The 18,060-nt window shown below is 45.4% G+C and overlaps 1 pseudogene; it reads right to left on the bottom strand.

Annotated features, from left to right (window-relative positions):
* Positions 1 to 598: 598 nt before the first annotated feature.
* LOC138487870 (serine/threonine-protein phosphatase 6 catalytic subunit pseudogene) lies at positions 599 to 1,558 on the bottom strand (annotated as a pseudogene).
* Positions 1,559 to 18,060: the final 16,502 nt, after the last annotated feature.

The following is an 18,060-nucleotide window of genomic DNA, read 5'->3' as shown; positions in this document are numbered from 1 at the left end:
ATATATACTTTATTAAAATACAAGTAATCTGAAGAAATAAGATCAATAAAATTATTTTAGAGTACAAATGTAACTGCTGTATCGTTTTCTGTATTGGAGTTGATATTAAAAAGAAATAAAAACAGAAAAGGTTACAGCCCATTAGACCACTTTATTTTACATCCACTTAAAACACCCCACAAAGGAAAGTTAAGCTTTACAATTTGGATGTGCGCACACAACACAATGAAAAATGTCCATTCCACTGTGCTCATTAAATACCCTTGCTGCTGAAATTTCTTAAAAGTATTCAAAGTGAAAAAAGAAGCAAGATCAAATGCTATGAGTGGTTGTGTGGATTTCAAGACAGTATTAAAAACTAATGTTTTCTCACACTCCCAGACCATAAAAAAGGCAATAATATTTTATCACTTCAATTTCATTTCACAGACATTCAACTTTGCTACAGAGGGCATGAAAAGGGGGAGGGGATAAATGAAATCAGTAAGTATCGCTATAAACACCATAATCCACAATATACTTTAGATCATTTAAACATAAAAAAGCAGCATTTCAGCAAGTGCTCAATAAAAAATAAAAAAAAAACAAGGATAAATACAAGGAAGGGGAAGACGCAGGTAACCGGGCAGAGGCATCAGAGAAAGTACAGCGTGGTTGTTCTAGGTGGAATTACACGTTCTGAATCAGGAACTGCACGGAACAGCTTTGGTTCTCTTGTGTTTACGTCTTTAAAGACCATGATTGAAGCAAGGTTCCCACATCGATAACAATAGTTAGGAGCCGACCAAACAGTCACCAGCTTCTCATCGAACATGAACTTGTAGCCTTCGTGCACCAGCTGATGTGCTCTGCAGATGAGCTTCAAATTGTTGATGTGAACAAACTCATTTGTCACTTTGGCTCCAAACACCCAGCCAGCTCCTCTTGGACTTATTGCCCAGGTATCGACGTCTTCAGGGTCTGACCACACCAAGTCACAAAAAGCTCCTTTGTGAGGGATCTCCTGGTTTTGTTTGCTTGTTCTAATCTGGTCCAATGTCTTAATGTCTGGTGATAAGCCTCCATGCACACATAATATCTGCTCATCTATTAAAGCCGCTACTGTGAGTATATCAAACACCTTTGTGCAGTACCTCCATGCATTTGCATTTCCATACTTCGTTTGGCACTCGTCATAGAATCCATATACTTGGGTGATTTGTCTACTCTCATGATTGCCTCTGAAGAGCGTAATACGATCTGGCCATTTAGCCTTCAGTGCAAGAACGTACGTGAAGGTTTTGAGGCTGTAATAACCCCAGTCTATGAAATCACCCATAAATATGTAGTTTGTGTCTGGGACTGGACCTCCAGTTCGGAACAACTCACACAGGTCATAAAACTGTCCATGTATATCTCCACAAACCGTGACCGCCGTTGAAACAGGCTGCACATTAGATTCTTCCAATAGGAGGTTACAAACGTAGTCGCACAACCGTTTCAAGTCGTTTTCTGGTAGGTATTTACATTGCCGAGCAATCTCAACATACTTATCCAGATCCAGAGGTGCCATCTTGTGAAAAACAGACTGACCACCTGTACGCTGTTGCAGTATGTTGACGATATTCTTTTAGCTGCAGATTCAGAAGTGGCTTGCAAGGAGGGCACCGTGTTGCTGCTTATCCATCTAGCAGAACATGGGCATAAGGCTTCATTAAAAAAGTTTCAATATTGTCGACAGGAGGTCACCTATTTAGGCTATCTCTTGTCAAAAAAGGGGAGAAGACTGACACCTGAACGGATACAAAGCATCTCTAGTATGTCTGTCCCAAATACACAGCAAGAGGTCAGAGCCTTGATAGCCATAGCTTCATACTGTAGACAGTGGATCCCTAATTTTTCATTAATGATAAAACCAATGTTGGCATTGACAAAGAAGGGCATTTCTTTGCCTTTGCCGTGGAACATGGATTGCCAGAAAGCTTTTGATCTGCACAAGGCTGCGTTGTGTTCAGCACCAGTTTTGGGTGCACCAAATTATGACAAGGCATTGTGTTGGATGTGCATGAATGTGATGGATGCGCTTTGGCTGTGTTAACGCAGGAGCATGGAGGAAAGAATAGACTGTGCAGTTATTTTTCCTCCACGCTTGACCCTGTTGCATGCGCATTTGCCGAGATGTTTGAGAGCTGTTGCTGCTGCCGCTGCATCTGTAAAACAAAGTGAGGGTATGGTTCTGGGCCACTCCTTAACAGTGATGGTACCTCACTCTGTAGACGTTCTATTAAACAAAAAGCAAACGCAACATCTCACATCAGCACGATTAACAAGATACAAGCTGATTCTATTTGCACCGCATATCCAAATTAAGAGATTTTGCTCATTAAATCCAGCCAAACTATTGCCTCTTCCGCAAGAAATTGCTTGCAGTGAAGAGATGTCACATGACTGCCTCTATACCACAGAACAAGAGACTAACGGCAGAATTGACTTAAATGATACACCACTAAAAGATCCACAAGGGGAGCTGTTTTGCACTGGCTCCTGCTTCAAACTTCCAGATGGTATATCCACTGCTGCTTACGCAATCACTACATTAAGCACTGTTGTGGAAACCAAATGAATTCTGCATAACTCTGCGCAAGCTACAGAGATTATTGCATTGACTCGAGCATGTGAACTTTCCGAAGGGCTTGGTGTGAATATATTTACAGACAGTAAATATGCCTTTGACCTCGCATAGAACTAAGATACAACATGGTACCCTGATAGTTCGGCTACTTTCAGCACTTGCGCTTCCCACCCAGTTAGCAATAATGAAGTGCGCAGCACACCAGCAAGTAGCAGATGATGTGGGGAAAGGAAACGCTTTTGCTGACAGAATAACCAAACAGACTGCCACAGATTTGCGTTCCAAAATGTATATAACAAAAGAGGTCATTAACATGTGTGATAGACGTAGGAATTGGTTGTATAAAAGACATTCAGGCTGATGCCACTCCAGACGAACTTAAACAGTGGGCTGAGGGTTTAGCAAGTTTAGAGGGTGAAGGTTGTTGGATAGATAATGGAAAACAAAAATGGATGCTGCCTGATGCTTATGTCACTGCTATGGTTACGATGGCTCATGGTCCAACTCACATATGTGCTAAAAAGATTTGTAAACTGTTAGAACCTGTCTGGGCTAATGTAAATATCTCGAAAACTGCTGAGCCTTTTGTTCAAAATTGCATGGTATGCTTAAAGCATAATGTTAGGAAAGGTACATCGACACCGAGGGGTAGTTTTGGTCCCCCTCTATACCTTTTGAGGTTATACACTTTGATTTTATTGAAATGGAGCATTTTCAGAATTACAAATATGTTCTAGTAGTTATGTTCGTTTTCAGTAAATGGGTAAAAGCTTTTCCTTTAAAAGATGCCACAGCAATGACGACGATGAAACCCATGCTGAAGGAATATTTTCCTAGGTTTGGTTTGCCGAGAGTCATTTGGTTGGACAATGGTCCACATTTTATCCCTGCTGTTATCCTGCAAGTATGCGCGGGATTGCAGATCGATAAACGGTTCCATTCGGAGAGACACGCTCAGAGTGCCGGACTTGTAGAGCGCCACAATGGTATATTAAAGAATAAGATGGCGAAGATCTGTGCGAATAGCAATTTGAAATGGCCAGATGCCTTACCGATAGCTCTATTGTCCATGCGGACGAGCGCACAGTCTAGGACAGGGCTCTCTCCCTATGAGATAATCATGAGGATATCAGCCAATATTTGGAATGTACCTAAACCCAAGCGGCTAAAAGATGTAGAGCATTTGCTCCTTTCTGAGTACTGTGACCAGTTAACTCAAAACTTGTATTTGATTTATCAACAGGTGCGAGAAGCCCTCCCAGTAAAATACAAGGGTCCAGGTCATTGACTCCGACCTGGCAATTGGGTGCTTGTTAAATCGTTTGAAAGAGCCTCCTGTCTCGCATCTCGCTGGAGAGGACCGTACCAAGTCCTCTTGGCCACACAGACCGCTGTACGAGTGGAAGGGAAACGACACTGGATCCACGTAACACACATCAAGAAGATACCTTTTCTTCTGCCCCACAACAAAGGGGAAGAGAAGGAAATTGTTCACTTTGATACTCATCACAAGCCTGTTTTGTCTACGGAAACCCTTCATGAGCCAGTGGGGCCTGGGGAAACTGCTGCTTTGCCTTCAAGTTCTTCTGTGTTTTTTCTTCACCGTTGAGCAATCTTGCTTCTGCTTCATCACTTCCTTCAGGAAGCGACGACACTCTGTTTGCAGATCACACCGTACCTTGAGCCTTGAGGTACGACCTGCGTCCGAGACACCAGACATACAGCACAGCATCGGCTGTGCCCACAAGGAATCATCGTTGAGCCAGTCCCTTGTCACTCTTTCGCTGAAAAATAAACAAGAGGCAGGGACCGGCAAAGTTACCTTCAAGCTAGATAGGCCACGTGGTCAGGATCCACCGGCAGATGAACTAAAAGAGCCTAACAGAGAGGCTTCTAAACAGACTCTGAGAAACAATGTCCCTTCCTAAATCCACTCGTGCAGAGCAAGCTATTGGTCTTGTGGCTGACAAAGAATTCTGTTCATCAAAAATCATGGTCCTTGAGGACCCACTGTTTTGTAATCCTAGTACTGGTCTGTTTTGGTACTGGTATGAATGCAGTGTGGAGTGCTGAATGGCTGGGTACTTGTCCCTATACACATTCCTTGTTCTGAGTGTCTGGAGGGAAGTGAATGGACTGAATGCACTGTGAGCCTGATTGGGTGCCTGCCTGCATGCCCTTCCGGATGATTGGTTGCCTGGGTGTGACCTAGCAGAGTGAATGAGAGACCAAACAGTATATCTGGGGACCTCTCACTGATGGAAATCGTTCAGAAGCTGAAGTCGAAACTTGATGCTTGATCTCGAAGCCGAGCCAGAAAAGGTAGGTGAACCGCTGTTCCCTTCGACGCAATCTGAAAGCTGCTGTGCCTTCAAGAAACTGATCCAGGAGAGGGCCTGGCTAGGAGACTTCTTCCTGAGCTACGAGGGACCATTGTGCACCAGCTGAGCTTTGCCAGAGCTCCCTGGAAGTCACATCCTCAAAAGGCTGCCGACCGGAGAAGGGGACCGCCGCAGAATCCGAAGTGAAGCGCCCAACCATCCAAGTCCATCGTCGTTGACCCGGGTTCACAGGTTTGCCATAACCCCTGGCAGCCCGTCAAAGTGTGTTGCCCAGAAGCGGGGACAACTTGATGTTGTGCTGACAATGACTGGAGCTGCTGCGCTCCACCTTTGCCTAAGACATTTGATTCAAGGACTCCCTTGCTCAGCATCGTCGACCGCTTTGTCTGGCTGGAGAAAGTCAAGGTCGTCGACGACCAAGGAGAATCCGCTGGTGGGTTTCCCGCCACCGAAGATCTGACAACACGCTGTGGTCGTGTTGTGATCGCCGACGCCAGACGCCGACGACCCGACACCTTTGCTGGTCCAAAGTTCTTCATTGACTCTTTGCGGCAACTAACCATCGTCGTCCAGGTATAGCGCACGCCTCTTCTTCACAGGACGTTCACAAGCTTTCGTCAATGAGCACCGCAAGGATCAAGGCTGCTTCTTCGACAACAGCGTTCACCTTTTCTTTACTTGGAATCTCGACGACAAGTAGCTCCGGCCTTAAAGGGAGTTCTCTTAAGAAGGGCCCGTTGATGATTCAATGAAGAACTCTACGAAACCAGATACATTGGGGTTGTATAACCTTTAGAAGGAATCAAGACTATATTAAGCATATCTGGACTGAGCTTGTCAATACGTTTTATTTAGAGGTTGCCATGGTGGGGGGATCCTCACACAGAACGGTCTCATGGTAGTGGGATAGACTGTTCTGCCATCGCTTGATGTAACTTGCATTGCTTCTGTGGTCTACCGTTGATTCATCTTACCATCTGATACACATGTCATTTGAGCTGTTAGCAGTGGATGCATTTCAAAGGAATCAATAGTTAAGAGTGGTACCACGTAGACCTGTATATTTTTGCCATTATAGTATTACCAGAGTACATAGTGTGTCATTGTGATTGTGTATATAACTTGAACCTTATTTATATAAAGAACTGTGTTTTCACTAACATACTGTGTGGACATTCCTTTGTGGGTGCTTGGGGACTACACTGTACTTCAGAACCTGCCTGCATCACCTCCTGAGAGCTTAAGCCTTGATTGCTCGTCCACATTTATCAAATGGAGAATCTTGGCTGGTGTGCTCTGTGCCTCTACTATGCCATATAGAGAGTAGTAGTACAGATACACCCCTCTTTACACTGGTGGCAGCGGTGGGATGCTAATGGTTTTTAGAATTAATGCATAGCCTTGCCACTTACAAAATATCTACACTTTGTTAAATTGAGGTTTAGTTGTGTACTAGATAACTACATTACAAGCAATGCAATCTATTGCAAATGGTAAATTGACTAGGATGAGCTTAGCAGCTCTCCAGAGTGCTTGTGAAGCTAGAGAGTTAGACTTTGAGGATACATCTAGGGCTGAGCTGATAGCTGCCCTAGTGGACTACCAGATTGATGGTGATACTCTTTATGAAGGGGGGGTGAAACCATTGAGGCCCCTGCTCCTGGGATTATTGGGGTTATTAATTAATCTGTTTCTGGGAGTGCTACCACTCCTGCTGGCTCTATTCTGAACCCTGGCAGTGTTTCTTCAGGGAATCCCTTAGAACTTGAATTATTGAGGATGAAGTTGGCCTTTGAATATAAAAAGTTGGAAACAGAAGCTGAGCTTAAGAAGGAGGATTTGGCACAGCAAGTGGTACTCAAAAATAGGGATCTTGAACTCAAAGACAGGGACCTTGAATTTAAGAACACAGAAACTGAATGTCAGAGAATCCAGCTAGGGAAAGCTAGAGTGGAAACTTCAGCAAAACCAATTAAGAGTATCAGGTCCCCTGCCACCAAGTTTCAGAAAGATTTGGTTGGTGTGTATGTGGAGGGTTCTGATATCCTCCATGGATTGAAGCAATTGAAATGGCTTGTGGAATCCATGATGTTGATCAAAGAGATTGGGCTAAGTTTTTGTTAAGCAGAGTGCCTCAGACTGGTTATGACTGTATTCTGAAACTGAGTGTGGAAGAAAGGGATCAGTATGAGTGCATGAAATCTGGTTTGATTGCCAAGTTTGGCAAGACACCTACCTAGTACCTTAAGAGGTTCAGGGAACACAAAAAAAGAGAGAATGTGTCTTGGATTGACTGGGTGAGTACTGCACATATGAACATGATGGGGTGGATTGATGGTTACAAGATTAAAACTTTAGTTGAATTGTACCACCTTTTGTTTTTTGAGCATTTTTCTAAAGCCTGTTCACCAGGGCTGCGTCAGTATGTTGCTGACCAGAACATTTTAGATCCCTTCAAGCTGGCCAGGCTGGCTGACAAGTGGGTCTCCCACTGGGTGTCCCCTAAGTAACCCAGTGGGAAGGAAAAGGACAAACAAAAGGGGGCCTCTCAGAAGTCTGAGGAGTCCCACAAGCAGTCACAGTCGGGTAAACCAAAACATTCCTCTCCTAAAATCCAATAATCTAGTTGGGATAGGTCCTATGTGGGTGGGAGTAAGAGTAGCGGTCCATCTGCTGCAAAGCACGTTCCCAGTGCTCCAGTACTGTACCCTGCATTCCTGACATTTGTTGGGGCTGTGGGGCTCTGGACCACCAGAAGGGTGACCCCAAGTGTAAAGGTAAGGCACTTGGAGTCCAGGCTGTCTGCCTAACCTACCCTTACCCCATGCCTGAGGTGGAGGCAACTGTCCTCCCCTAGTCTACTGGAATCACATTTGGTGCGCCTGTAGAGATTTCCCTAGTGTCCCTTGGGGCCTGGGACCAGTACGCAGAAGTACTGGCTCCAATCCCACAGAACACCTGCTGATTTTTGAGAAGTGTCCTCCTGAATGGCAAGCCTTCTACTGGTTTGAGATACACTGGAGCAAGCATGACAGTGGTGGACAGTACCCTGCGCAAGCCAGAGGACTATGTAGGTGCTCCTCTGAGAACCACCAGGTTAGCTGGTGGGCCTCCCAAATTATCGCCTGTAGCCTTAGTCAACATTATGATTGGAATCAAGACAGCAAAGCTTCCTATCGTGGTTCAGGACAATGTACCTGCTAACATTTTGGGTATCTGGACTTTCCATCTAAAAATTATTCATCGAATACCTTTCCATTGAAAAAATTATGCATTGAATTGCCTTTCCATCGAAAAGCATATTCATTGAATCATTTTTGATGGTTAATTTCAATGGATAATTAGGGTTAAGGGTAGAGTTAGATTAGGGGCCAGGGTTAGATTTAGGGTTAGGGGTTAGGGTTGGGGCTAGGTTTAGATTTAGGGTTAGATTTAGGGTTACATTAAGGGTTAGATTAAGGGTTATGGTTGGTTTAGGGTTCAGGTTAGGGCTAGGGTTAGGGTTGGAGCTAGGGTTGGGGTTCGGTTAGGGTTAAGGGGGGTGTGCGTGGGGTTTGAGGGGCTATGGGGGAATCCCCCAATATACAATAAACATTAAAACGTTACAAGGAGATGGCCAGTTCCGAAATTTCAGCACTGGACAGCTCCATGTAACGTTTTAACGTTACCTAAAATGTATCGAAATGCTATTTTTTACATTTTAAAGTACATATCCATCTAAACTTGTCAATTTATATATTCGATGGACTGGTTTCGATGGATATGCACTTTTACATGTAAACGATAGCATTTTCGATGCAATGACCATAAACCACATTTTGTTAGGCATGATCTAGTGGAATTGGGGTTGATCTCTAATGGTCTTCCCCTGACTACTGCTGCAGTCACTAGGTCACAGGTACAACCTGTCTGACTACCAGTCCGGTCCCCAAGCCAAAGGGGCAACCCAAGGCAAGAAGAAGGAAGCGGAAGAATGCCACCTCTGGGAATGGGGCCCCTTCTCTTCCTGCTGCTTTAGCAGCACCCACTGGGATTCATGCTCCGGGCGGGCTGGGTCCAGTGGTAAACCCAAACGCAACTCATGAGGGAGAAGAGCCAGAAGACCTTCCTGTGGGAGAGGTGCTCAACCCAGAGGATCACCCCGACCCTCAATGCCTGCTGGCTGAAGGGGGGCCCTCTAGGGGAGACTTCTGTAAGCAACAGAGAGAGTGCCACTCTCTCGCAGGGTCTGAGGAAACAGGCCCTGGCCCTGGCACAAGATGAAGTGCCTAGGTCTTTCCGGATTTATTGGGAGGGTGAGCTCCTTTGTAGTGAGCCCACTAAGCCTGAACCTGGTGCCCTCAGGAAGTTGGTGGTACCCCAGGTTTACAGGCCCTTCCTACTGCAGTTGGCACATGAGGTGCCATTTGCTGGTCATATTGGGACCCAGAAGATAAAGCATAGGCTCTCTACACATTTCTACTGGCCCCGGATGGGAGTAGAAGTGGAGTCCCACTGCAGGATCTGCCCCACCTGTTAGTTGTCCGGCAAGACTGGAGTCAGTGTCATTGCCCCACTGCAGCCATTGCCAAGTGGTTGCCACACCATTTGTGAGGGTGGGCATCGACATTATTGGTCCCCTTGACCCTCCCATTTCAGGTGGACATCGGTTCATCCCGGTCTTGGTAGATCATGCCACCAGGTACACTGAGGCTTTACCCCTTTGGACTGTTACTGCCAAGGTGGTTGCCAGGGCGCTCCTGGGCATTTTTACCAGGGTTGGATTGCCTACGAAAGTTGTCTCTGATGGAGGATCCAACTTCATGTCGAGCTACATGAAAACGATGTGGAAAGAGTGCAGAGTAACCTACAAATTCTCCACCTCCTACCATCCCCAGACCAATGGTCTAGTTGAGAGATTTCATAAAACTCTCAAGGGCATGCTGGGTTCTTTGGAAGAGCCCCTAAGGAGGAAATGGGATCTCCTCCTACCATGCCTGCTGTTCGCTTACAGAGAAGTACCTCAAGAGGGTTTGGTTTCAGCCCCTTTAAGTTGCGCTTTCGACATCCTGTGAGGGGGCCCCTTGCCAAAGAAGTGGGGGGCTATGAGTTAGGGCTTAGACAGAGGATGACACAGATGATGGGCCAGGTGACAGCGAATCTCAAGGCCAGCCAGGAATTGAACAAATACTGGCATGACCTTACAGCATCACAAGTGGATTGGACTCCAGGACAGGAGATCCTTCTGATGGAGCCTACCAAGCCTCGAGCTTTGGCAGATAAGTGGACTGGACCCTTTAGCATCATCTCCAAGATGGGCGAAGTCAATTATCTGGTTGACATGGGCGTCCCTGGGGTAGCCCCTCAGGTATTCCACGTCACCAGGTTGAAGCCTTTCAATAGGCGAGCAGAAGTCTCATGTCTTTTGCTAGCTTCAGAGCAAGAAGAGGATGAGAGTGAGCCCCTTCCTGATTTGCTGCATAGCAACCCTCAGGATGGCTCAGTGGAGGGAGTGCATCTCTCTCCAGATCTGACACCAGAGCAGCAGAGGGCCTGCAGGGCTTTGCTCCGGCAGTATGTCCCTCTATTCTTGCTGACACCATGCTTCACCCCATGGTGCAGGCACGAAATTGAGACTGGTGACAGCGTACCTGTCAAAAGCAGTTGCTACCGGATGTGAGACATTGGCCCTCATTACAAGTCAGGCGTTAAGGGTTTAACGGCGCCGTCGGCAGGTACCAAGGATTGGCGGTTCTATGTGGACTACAGAGGGGTCAATGCGTCACCAAAACTGACGCACACCCATTGCCCAGGGCTGATGAGCTCATGGACACCATAGGTGCCGCCAAATTTTTGAGCACCTTTGACCTTACCTCAGGCTATTGGCAAATAGCTCTGATGGACCATGCCAAGGAAAAGACTTCATTCTGAACACCTGAGGGGCTCTACCAGTTTAGAGTCATGGCTTTTGGGTTGAAGAAACACCTGCCACCTTCCAAAGATTAGTCACCCATGCGCTCAGTGGGCTGGAGGCCTTTTGTGTGGCCTATTTAGACGACATTGCTGTCTACAGTTCCACTTGGGAAGAACATTTGACTCATTTGGATATGGTGTTGCAGGCCTTCAAAAGGGCTAACCTCACTATCAAGGCCACCAAGTGCCAGATAGCTCAGGGGAAAGTCATGTATCTTGGTCATGAGGTAGGAGGGGGTTGAATCCAACCTCTCCCCAGTAAGGTACAGGATGTACATGACTGGGAGACTCCCACTACTCAAACCCAGGTGAGAGCCTTTTTGGGCCTCACTCAGTATCACTGTAATTTCATGGTGGACTATGGAACCATAGCTGCCCCTCTGACAGCTCTGACTTCCCCCAAACAGCCGAGGAAAGTTAATTGGAAGGAAGACTGTCAGAGGGCCTTTACTGGCTTGAAGGAAAGTCTGTGTAGGGCACCTGTGTTGTGTGCGCCTGACTGCAGCAAACCCTTTATCGTTCAGACTGATGCCTGCGACACTGTAATTGGAGCTGTCTTGTCCCAGTTAGATGACAAAGGGAGGGAACATCCTATCATATTCATCAGTAGACAAAGCAAGGGTAGAGAAGTTAGGTGAGCGACTGTTGAAAAGGAATGTTTCAGCATAGTTTGGAACCTTAAGCATTTTAGGCCCTACCTTACGTGGTCTACCTTCAATGGCCAAACAGATCATAAGCCCCTGAATTGGCTTATGCAGATGAAGGGTGAGAACCCGAAACTGCTCAGGCGGTCCATTAGCCTTCAAGGGATAGACTTCACCATTGAGCGGATGGCCTTTCCAGAAGGTATGTTGATCGTCTGGATGAGGGTGTCAATCTTGTGGGAGATTAGACTACCCTAACATCAGTATGGGGGGGGCGACTGTGATGCTGGAAATGCATTGGAGGGACAGGGCCTCCATGTCCTTGTCATTTTCCCCTGTTATCATGTGTGTTCTATGTTATTTTCTGCACAGAAGTACATGTGGGACTCCTGGCAGTGCAGCTCTTCCTCTTTTTGGTTTGGTGTACAGACCCTTGGGATACCCTTATGGCACCCATGGGGGGGGGTACAACTCTGTAGCACTAGTGTATGTTTTTGTGGCCCACAGAGCAGGGTATGGGCTGGTGGCAGCACCATGCTGAATTTTACAGGTGCTCTGAGCATCCTCCATTTTGGGATACCCAGGCCCTGCCATTTGAATCAGTTGTTTCCTGAAAGGAGACAAGATGGCCCCCGTGGCCTCTTGCTTTCTATTACCTGCTACCTTGTTTTCCCAAAGTCCTGGGAAGCTCTGACTCTGTCCCTTCCCCTGACTGGCTGTTGGCTGGAAGTTCCATATATGGTATTGTGGGGAAGTCCAGGACCGACCGCTAGAGCCTTCCCAATGACTGTATGTTGTGGGTACACCCTTGGTATGGGACCTGGGTGAATGGAGTGTGTGACCAATATGCACTTCATGCTATGGGTGTCTGGTTTCTAGTATGTTCTAGTAATATTGACAATGAATGAGACAGTCCTGCCCGAAACTGGTATGAATGCAGTGTGGAATGCTGAATGGCTGGCTATTTGTCCCAATACACATTCCTTGTTGTCAGTGTCTTGAGGGAAGTGAATGGCCTGAATGCACTGTGAGCCTGATTCGGTGCCTGCCTGCCTGCCTGAATTCCCTTCTGGATGATTGGTTGCCTGAGTGTGACCCAGCAGAGTGAATGAGAGACCAAACAGTATATCTGGGGACCTCCCACTGATGGAAATCATTCAGAAGCTGAAGTCGAAACTTGATGCTTGATCTCGAAGCCGAGCCGGAAGAAGAAGGTAAACTGCTGTTCCCTTCGATGCGATCTGAAAGCTGCTGTGCCTTCAAGAAACTGATCCAAGAGAGGACCTGGCTAGGAGACCTCTTCCCGAGCTACGAGGGACCATCGTGTACCAGCTGATCTTTGGCAAAGCTCCCTGGAAGTCAGACCCTTGGAAGGCTGCCGACCGGAGATGGTGACCGGCGCGGAATCTGAAATGAAGCACCCGGACATCCAAGTCCATCGTTGTTGACCCGGGATCGCAGGTTTGCTACAACCGCTGGAAGCCAGTCGTAGTGTGTTGCCCAGACGCGGGGACAAATTGACGTTGTGCTGCTCAACGACCGGAGCTACTACGCTCCACCTTTGTCTAAGACATTTTATTCAAGGACTCCCTTGCTCAGCATCGTCGACCGCTTTGTCCGGCTTGAGAAAGTCATGGTCGTCGACGACCGAGGAGAATCCGCCGGTGGGTTTCCTGCCACCCAAGGTCCTCAATGACGCCACCAAAGATCCAACAACCCGCCGTGGTCACGCCCCGATCGCCGATGCCAGACGCTGAGGATACGACGCCCTTGCTGGGCCAAAGTTCTTCATTGACTCTTTGCAGCAACTAACCATCGTCGACAAGGTATACCGCATGCCTCCTCTTCACAGGACATTCACAAACTTTCGTCAACGAGCACCACGAGGATCGAGGCTGCTTCCCCGACAACAGCGTTCACCTTTTCTTCACTTGGAATCTCAACGATCCGTGGCTTTTGCCTTAAAGGCATTTCACTCAAGAAGGGCCCGTCGATGACTCATCGAAGAACTCTACGAAACCAGGCACATTGGGGTCATAGAACCTTTAGAAGGAATCAAGACTATATTAAGGATATCTGGACTGGGCTTGTCAATACGCATTATTTACAGGTTGCTCAGGTGGGGGTATCCTCACAGAGAACAGTCTCATGGTAGTGGGATAGACTGTTCTGCCATCGTTTGATTTAACTTGCATTCTTTCTGTGGTCTACCGTTGATTCTTCTTACCATCTGATTTGTATGTTATTTGAGCTGTTAGCAGTGGATGCATTTCAAAGGAATCGATAGTTAAGCGTGGTACCACGTAGACCTATATATGTTTGCCATTACAGTATTGCCAGAGTACAACGTGTGTTATTGTGATTGTATATATAACTTGAACCTTATTTATATAAAGAACTGTGTTTTCACTAACATAGTGTGTGGACATTCCTTTGTGGGTGCTTGGGGACTACACTGTACTTAAGAACCAGCCTGCATCACTTCCTGAGAGCTTAAACCTTGATTGCTCGTCCACGTTTACCAAATAGAGATTTTGACTGGGGTGCTCTGTGCCTCTACTCTGCCATATAGAGAGCAGGAATACAGATACCCCCCTCCACTCTGAAACATTGAATTACCCATCAAAATTGTACTGGGTTACCAACAGTGATATAAAATGTAGCGAACATGCCGGCCAAAGGGAATTTGAAATGTAATCTCCGAAAATGGAAGACTCCTCTGTCCGTTGCGAACAAGTCACTTCAAATAGCGGCCTCTCTGGAGCAAACAGTCGTTAAAAACAGATGGCAGATCCCGGCTTGAAATCAAGGGGGAAAATCACATCCTTTTTATAAGTGCAAGTGATAAAACCTAATGCTGGAGATTGCTTGTGTGAAGAAAAGCTGACAACTGTTTCGATCGTTTCGACACAAAACAGCAGCACACAGACAAACAAAGAGAGTTCAGGCCTTGGGGAAATTGGCAATAACTCCCTACTTGACTTGTGCCACTCGCTACAGACAAGTATTGCTGTGGCGGTAGACAAACCATCGACGCACATTGAGAATGTAATTGTTTCATCACCAACGTGCGAGGTGGCCACAACTGTTACCATTAAATACCCGAATAGGCTGCCGGCATCGCCCAATCTATTTCTGCATTCTGCCTCAATTAAATCAGAGTTGAAGAAAATGCCTGTCTCGACCCATTTTCTGAAATTCAATCGTACATGGCGACTATTCAGTTCGCCATGAAGATTCTGTTAAAGCTATGTGGCCATATTCATGAGAACCAAAAGATCATCGGTGCAATAAATCCGACAATCCCTGCACCTCCCGATATCCCACTGGGGCAGAAGCTTAACTGTGAGCAAGTCCCAAGTACTCCCTGCATGGAGGAAAGATGTTTAATGAGGACAACCGGTAGTCAGACACATGTAGAGACTGTGGCCGAATGGGAAGCGAGAGAACAACCATCTCTCTTGGAAAAAGTGCATTTCCATCGAAACCAGCCCAAAATGTATCTTTCTCAGAAGCAGAGGAGTCTAGCTGCTTAAAACTGAGAAGCCCAAGCTAAACAGAAATCTAAAGCAAATCAAGAAAAGCCTTACCAGATGGAAAAGCTGTCAAAAAAGATGAGAAACAAAATGTCATGAAAAAAGAAGCGCCAGTAAAACCAAGCTGGGACCTTGAAGATCTGGCTACTGAATGCAGACCAGACTGCAGCCAGCATTAATCCATTTGAAGACCTGGGCTCTCCGGTACAAGATTTGGATAAACTAACACCAGACAGAATTAAAAGCATGGGATATAGATTAACGCCTGAATATTTGAACACGCATCCTCTGGTAAATTAAAGGTCAAAGAAGACCCTTGCACAATCTCACTCGAGACTAAAGACAACACCTCACCATCAAAAATCTGAATCAGAAAACCAGAAATAGATGGCTGAATTGCACAGCGCTGTTGAAACTACTGGCTCAAATTCTCCAACTAAGGGTCCTAGTAACAGATCATTTTGGATGTATTGAACCCTTGGAATACGTTAATCCCAATGTCACGCGGGCCCATTGTAACACCTATGAAATGGCCCTGCTAATACGTAACCATCAGAGTCAGATGCTGAAAATGGGAGTGAAATTGGACGTGAACATTAACAAACTTGATCCTACCCTGATTACGAAGGATCTTAATATTAATACTATATGTCCACTATTAAGCAAAAGCGAACAAGACCAAAGTGGGGAAGGTGCAAAGTGGGATGATATTCAGCGGGTACTGAAGTGGTTAGTTGAAACCACACCTACATTGGTGATCAGTATGCATTGAGGATTCACTCTTCTTGGAACACTGGTGGATTTGCACACGTTATGGGGTACAGGGATTCACTAGCCCTCCTGTTTAAGAACCAAATATCTGGTCAAAACTGTTAAATTGAGGTATACTGGAATACATTTTGGATATACTTATTCAACTGCATAGGGGCACGGTTGTAAAGTTAAGGCTGAATTCAAGGGGCAACGTTTCTAAACCTTTAAATATGTATTGTGGATTGAGGCAGGGGTGCATATTTGTCCCCTGCCTCTTTAATTTGTATCTGGCGGACTTTTGGGATCTCTTGAAGGAGGCTTCCTTTATTACACATAAGCTTAATGACGAAAGATGGTTTTGCATGACCTACGCTGATGATATTCTGTTGTTAGACAGAACGCAGGTAGGACTACAGAGGTTGCTTTATGTTTTGAGCAATATACAACAGTAAATGATCTGACGGTTAACCCCAAACAATCTAATATTATGTGCTTCAAAGGAAACAAACAGAAAATGACGAAATTCAAGTGGTTAATGGGGGGGCTATGTGTACCTGTTGTTCTATCTATGAAATATGTGGGGTTTGGTTTAATGAGGCCAGAGGAAATTAACAAATATTTTTAAAAAACTGTGCGTTAAAGGGTATCAACTTGCTGCTCAAATGTTGTTTATTGTGAGGACATATTGCTGCTTTACTCTGATGCCACTTGTTCAGTTTTTTAGATCCAAGGTGATTCCCGTGTTATTTTATGGGTTGGATATCATTTCTGGGTGGGACAAATTAGAGTTAGAGAAACTCAATGGTTTTATATTGAGAAACGCTTTAAGGCTACCTACGTGTGTCCCCTTGACGCTGGTCCGCTTTGTGTTGGGGTTTAATTCCCTGTTGGCAATAGTCCATTTAAGAGCAATTCTCTTATATCGGAAATTACTGTTAGGTGCCAAAAATGTCTTGTATGCCCTAATGGGAAGTCATATGTTAAAGAGGGGGAAAGGGTGGGTGTGTTTTCTGACTTTAACGGGTCTTACAAGCTAATCATGGATTATTATGAGCTGCCCCTGGATCTATTGTTGAATAATCCTGGTCAGGTAAAACAGAAAATTATGGACAAAGATTGAATATCTGTGGGCGAAAGAAGGGATAATTATAGTCTGTATAGGGAAATAAGTATGGACTGTAAAGAGGGAGGAGTTCTCCAGAAGTACCTAACAAAGTGCCCAGACAGTCGCTATACAGACACCTGTATAAGGTTTAGATTTAATCTCCTGTTGACGAAGGAAGTGTTGTTAGTACAAGGTCTTAGGGAATCAGCATTCTGTCACTTTTGTGGGTGTACAGGGAAAATCTTAAAATAACTAGCGATTCTGTGCAGGAAGTTAGGGAAAATCCTTTTGGCAGATTTGAGCACAAAACTAATTCTCTGACTTCTGAAAACTTGGGAGATATATTCTGCAAGGGTCGCAATTAACACTCCTGATTAGTCTAGTTAATTTTCTGAAGATCACGAAGATTATATGATCATATAAGATAGGTATAAAATCCCTCCTGGCATTTCTCCCCTACATCTTCCCTGCACTTGCACAGTCTGAATGACACACGGCCTAGTAAGATTGTTATTTTGTCCTCCCTTTGTTTCCCCCTCCTTGTCTTGTCGTGCCTAGAAACACTTGTCTACAGGCACGTTATAAATGCCACATCATATCATATGAAACCCGAGGGGGGCAGGTGAGTGGTAGAAATAATTGGGGATGTTAAGTATAATTATATTTCTTATTCTTCTTTGTTTTCTGTTTTATTCAATATTGTAACTATGAATTTTATGTGTTTTTTTATAAGTGTATTGTTGAGAATGAATACGATTGTGTTTTGCTTTTGTAGTTTGAATTGCATAAGGTTTGTAATAAGTTACAGTTACAGATAAAAAAATAACCAAATATTCCTTCTACAAGAGACTTGGTTAACCTCAAACCTTCTTATTGATGGCTATACTATATTCAAAACTGTGGCAAAAAAAGAGTTCTACGGGGAGCCCCTTTGGAGGTTTGAAAGTAGGAATAAAAAATGCACATACTCCCCGATGGGTCCCCATAGAAGATTGGCAAGATTATATACTAGAAGTAGAGTTGTAAGGGGTGGGTCCGGGACGTGAGAACCGGATGTTGATTGTCAACATCTATGACCCCCCACCCCCATGCCACTCTGTCTCAGCAGATATCTTCA

The sequence above is a fragment of the Ambystoma mexicanum genome, chromosome 9, assembly GCF_040938575.1.
Source record: "Ambystoma mexicanum isolate Mex_15411 chromosome 9, UKY_AmexF1_1, whole genome shotgun sequence".
Lineage (NCBI taxonomy): Eukaryota > Metazoa > Chordata > Amphibia > Caudata > Ambystomatidae > Ambystoma > Ambystoma mexicanum.
This window is presented reverse-complemented; position numbering and strand designations above follow the sequence as displayed.